The 5,233-nt window shown below is 45.0% G+C and overlaps 1 non-coding gene across 1 annotated transcript; it reads right to left on the bottom strand.

Annotated features, from left to right (window-relative positions):
• Window positions 1-4,940: 4,940 nt before the first annotated feature.
• Window positions 4,941-5,015, bottom strand: Trnat-ugu (transfer RNA threonine (anticodon UGU)). The gene has a single exon. It is a non-coding gene; the product is annotated as a tRNA-Thr (tRNA).
• Window positions 5,016-5,233: the final 218 nt, after the last annotated feature.

Genomic DNA, 5,233 nt, shown 5'->3' with positions numbered 1-5,233 from the left:
CTCCCATAGCATCAGTCCTATCCTTTCTGAACATTGTCCAATCCGAGTTCAAAATTTCACTGCTATTTAAGCCTGATTTCAATCAGCCTTCGGTACCTAATGCAATATTATCATTAGTAATGTTTATTTCGGAGAATAACTCGGAGATCTTGCTACAGATACTTCGAAAATTTTCTAACATGACATTTAGCATGTTTAAATCCTTTGGAATGACCTGTTTAGGTGAACTAACAAGTTTTACAGTTGGCACACGCACATCAATGTCATGAACTGGTAGTTTATCAGGCCAACGGTTTGTTTCCTATGGGAAGGAACCTGATCTAAAAAACCCCTATGTGTACGCCGAAAGTGTTGTGCTACCCATGTAGCTGCTTCCTGTGTGTAGTGCACCCCTGATTAATCGAGAGGCGTCCTACAACCTTCCCATAGCATAGGTCGGGGAATCTACAACCATTTTCGTCACAGCGGCGACGTAGCCTCTGGTTTAGATTCTCCACTCGACTCCAAACCAGAGGACCCCAGTCCATCCTGGATACGATGTTGCAAACCGTCAGCTCGGCTTCCACTCCTCGAGAGATGGAGGCCGCCTTCGCCAATTTAGTCAGCCGTCGATAGGACCCCAGGATTTCCTCGGAACCCCGACAACTGGCATCGTTGGTGCCGACATGTGCAACAATCTGCAGCTGGCTGCACCCCGCACGCTCCATAGCCGCCGGAAGAACATCTTCCACATCCCAGACAAGGCCCCCCGGCAAGCGCATTGAGTGAACGTTGGATTTCTTCCCCGCCCTAGCCGCTATCTTCCTGAGGGGCTCCATGAACCGTCTAACATTGGAGCTCCCAATAACTAACAAACCCCTATCCCCACGTGCCTGTCCGGACCTTGCTGAAGGAGTGGCCACTATCCTGGCAGAAGGTGAATTCTGATCCGGCTCAGCCACCCCCACAGCATCAGATAGCACACTGAATCTATTAGCAAAGTGCATGGGACTTGGCAAGAGCCTGCGTCCCCCATGCAGCCTTTGCCTTGAGGCTCGCGACCTCGACTCAGTCCACCACCCACACTGAGGTGAGAGTGGGCCGGCCGGCTCAGTCGCACCTGAGGTCGTCTCAGTGACAGAGATCTGTGACATCAACCCCCCACCCCCTCGCACATCTAGTACAGCAGAGGCTGCCTCAGGCACCCCATCCACACCGCACCTCAAGGTGGCACTCTGGAGCCTGTTGACTGTGGCCAACAAAGCTTCCAGCTGCATTTGGACTGTGGCCAACTACTGCTGCATCCGCACACAACAGACACAGTCCCTATCCATCTAGCTAATACGTGATTTACTATAAGAAAATTAAGGAAAAGTACTATCACACAAGGTTAACAGCTACACTCTAGTTGGCAGAAAGGACACTCAACAATGAAAAACTATAACAATGCATGGTAGAAGCTAGATCTGGTGCTTATTTTCCTGCTAGGGGCTATCTAGTGAAGACTAAAGAAAAAAAACTGTGACCTACAGTAAACTGCTAGGAGCTGTCTAGTGAGTATTATGAAAGAATTAAACAGTAACCTACAGTAAGCTACACCTTCTGATTATCCGTCGTATTTATAATGTAAACAAACATTTACGTACACGCGAAAATGACCTAATAAAACAATACAAACTGCTACCTTCAATGTATCGAGTCGAAATGACATTAATAAAAGTAAATACTGAGTATTGTAAGCTGACAGATGCAGGTAGAAAACAAGACCTTTAGGTAACAATAAGAGTTCAGAATGTAAAGCACAAATACGAACTTTATAGGACCCGATGGGCTTACAGTACACGATCACTAAAGCCCACAACAACCTAAGGAATTTAAGCAGACGGCTAGGTGAGTTTTAGCTTTCTGATAACTAAACCTTATGTAAGAAGAGCTCAGAACTTGTATTATAACACTGAATTACTCGTGTGTTGTATTGTAACACTAATTTACCACGTATTTTACGTTTTCTTAACTGTTAACACTCGCAGGTTGCGCTAGTCAAATGTATACAACTGAGGTTAGAATTCACTGTCAGTATCACTTTTCCTAATAAAACGTATAAAAACTGCTAACTTCAACGTTCGAATCTAAATGACACTAATAAACGTGAATACTGAGTATTGTACAGTAACTCAAACTGATTAACTCTCGTATTTATAATGTAAACAAACATTTACATATAAAACGAATAAAATCTGCTACCTACAATTTTCCGGCACTGTAGTTCAATTAAAAGAAACCAGTCTCAGTGACATAATAATTCTGCAGCTATAAACTTCAAAATTACAAGCGTATGTTGGAAATTTCATCCGCAGTTGAGAATCGTTAAGACACACACACACACACACATCCACAATATACAGGGCTATTACAAATGATTGAAGTGATTTCATAAATTCACTGTAGCTCCATTCATTGATATATGGTCATGACACACTACAGATACGTAGAAAAACTCATAAAGTTTTGTTCGGCTGAAGCCGCACTTCAGGTTTCTGCCACCAGAGCTCTCGAGAGCGCAGTGAGACAAAATGGCGACAGGAGCCGAAAAAGCGTACGTCGTACTTGAAATGCACTCACATCAGTCAGTCATAACAGTGCAACGACACTTCAGGACGAAGTTCAACAAAGATCCACCAACTGCTAACTCCATTCGGCGATGGTATGCGCAGTTTAAAGCTTCTGGATGCCTCTGTAAGGGGAAATCAACGGGTGGGCCTTCAGTGAGCGAAGAAACGGTTGAACGCGTGCAGGCAAGTTTCACACGTAGCCCGCGGAAGTCGACCAATAAAGCAAGCAGGGAGCTAAACGTACCACAGCCGACGGTTTGGAAAATCTTACGGAAAAGGCTAAAGCAGAAGCCTTACCGTTTACAATTGCTACAAGCCCTGACACCAGATGACAAAGTCAAACGCTTTGAATTTTCGGCGCGGTTGCAACAGCTCATGGAAGAGGATGCTTTCAGAGCGAAACTTGTTTTCAGTGATGAAGCAACATTTTTTCTTAATGGTGAAGTGAACAGACACAATGTGCAAATCTGGGCGGTAGAGAATCCTCACGCATTCGTGCAGCAAATTCGCAATTCACCAAAAGTTAACGTGTTTTGTGCAATCTCACAGTTTAAAGTTTACGGCCCCTTTTTCTTCTGCGAAAAAAACGTTACAGGACACGTGTATCTGATCTGGACATGCTGGAAAATTGGCTCATGCCACAACTGGAGACCGACAGCGCCGACTTCATCTTTCAACAGGATGGTGCTCCACCGCACTTCCATCATGATGTTCGGCATTTCTTAAACAGGAGATTGGAAAACCGATGGATCGGTCGCGGTGGAGATCATGATCAGCAATTCATGTCATGGCCTCCACGCTCTCCCGACTTAACCCCATGCGATTTCTTTCTGTGGGGTTATGTGAAAGATTCAGTGTTTAAACCTCCTCTACCAAGAAACTTGCCAGAACTGCGAGCTCGCATCAACGATGCTTTCGAACTCATTGATGGGGACATGCTGCGCCGAGTGTGGAAGGAACTTGATTATCAAATGGTTCAAATGGCTCTGAGCACTATGGGACTTAACATCTATGGTCATCAGTCCCCTAGAACTCAGAACTACTTAAACCTAATCTAAGGACAGCACACACATCCATGCCCAAGGCAGGATTCGAACCTGCGACCGTAGCAGTCGCGCAGTAACTTGATTATCGGCTTGATGTCTGCCGAATCACTAAAGGGGCACATATCGAACATTTGTGAATGCCTAAAAAAACTTTTTGAGTTTTTGTATGTGTGTGCAAAGCATTGTGAAAATATCTCAAATAATAAAGTTATTGTAGAGCTGTGAAATCGCTTCAATCATTTGTAATAACCCTGTATGTAAGACCACTCAACTACGGAGTTGTTACTGCCCTTACTAAAACAGTTACTGACGAATATGGCTCTAACTTCTAAACGTTATTTAGAAAAATCGTCATGTATTATCTCAGTTAACATCATACTTTTTGCAAACCCTCGTCGCCAGTTTTGCAAAGGCCTCGTCGCTATTGCTGTGGAGGCCGAGTTGCCACTATTATGACGGTAGGCCGAGTTTGTGAGTTCGTAAAACGTCTTCTGGTGCAGTACACCGATAAGGCAATCTCTCCCTGCCACTATCACACAGCTATGCCCCAGGATCAGGTAACAAGATAGGAGAACGACGGTACTACAACACTTCAACAAATTAGTAACAAAGTCACAAAAATGAGTTTAAAATGTTTACTTGTCTTTGAGACTTGTCGAATAATGAAGTTTGCAACGCTGCGTGTAATATAACACAAAAAATGCCCTTAATAGCTAAGTGCAGATAATCGTAGGTTAACTTCAAATTGCATAGAAAATGCAATATACAACAACTGTATGTTTATTTCAGAGAGTTCCTAAACGACTTTCACTGTCTAAGTCAACCATGAAAGACGATCTATGCCCATATGGGCGAGAAGTACTCTTTTATCTTCCGAGAAGTCTTCTGTCCGTTTCGTCCGGTCACTGGGGGACTGTACTCGGCCGGCAACTGACCGAGGCGAAGTCGATATCTTCATCCTCAGCGCCGCCCCTGGCGCTGGTGGAACATGCTCAAGTGGCGAGTCTCTATAGCACTGGCACCAGCTCGCATCTTTGCGCCTGTGGTTCTTTTGCCCTGACTGTGTCTTGTTCGGACGACACAGCAATACTGTCTCCCATTTCCAATGGCGTTCACATACACGCTCACAGTGTCCTCAAACTGTACAAAACTGCTCAAATATTATCATTTTAATATCTTCCTAAAACACTGGTATAGCAACAGACAGGAGGAAGAGGTAATAATTCGTGAAATGATAATTAAATAGACACCCTAGCTGCAAGCAGGCGTTGATACACTTAATTGGGGACATGTTGAAAATGTGTGCCCCGACCGGGACTCGAACCCGGGATCTCCTGCTTACATGGCAGACGCTCTATCCATTTGAGCCACCGCGGGCACAGAGGATAGTGCGTCTGCAGGGACTTATACCTTGCACGCTCCCCGTGAGATCCACATTCCCATGTCCACAACACTACATTCGTAGTGCGCCTAATAGATGTTTGCCCATCATCTGTGCCTATCCTCTGTGCCCGCGGTGGCTCAGATGGATAGAGCGTCTGCCATGTAAGCGGGAGATCCCGGGTTCGAGTCCCGGTCGGGGCACACATTTTCAAC

Source organism: Schistocerca nitens, chromosome 8 (assembly GCF_023898315.1).
Source record: "Schistocerca nitens isolate TAMUIC-IGC-003100 chromosome 8, iqSchNite1.1, whole genome shotgun sequence".
Lineage (NCBI taxonomy): Eukaryota > Metazoa > Arthropoda > Insecta > Orthoptera > Acrididae > Schistocerca > Schistocerca nitens.
The sequence above is the reverse complement of the archived record's forward strand: the minus strand, read 5'-3'. Positions and strand labels throughout refer to the sequence as shown.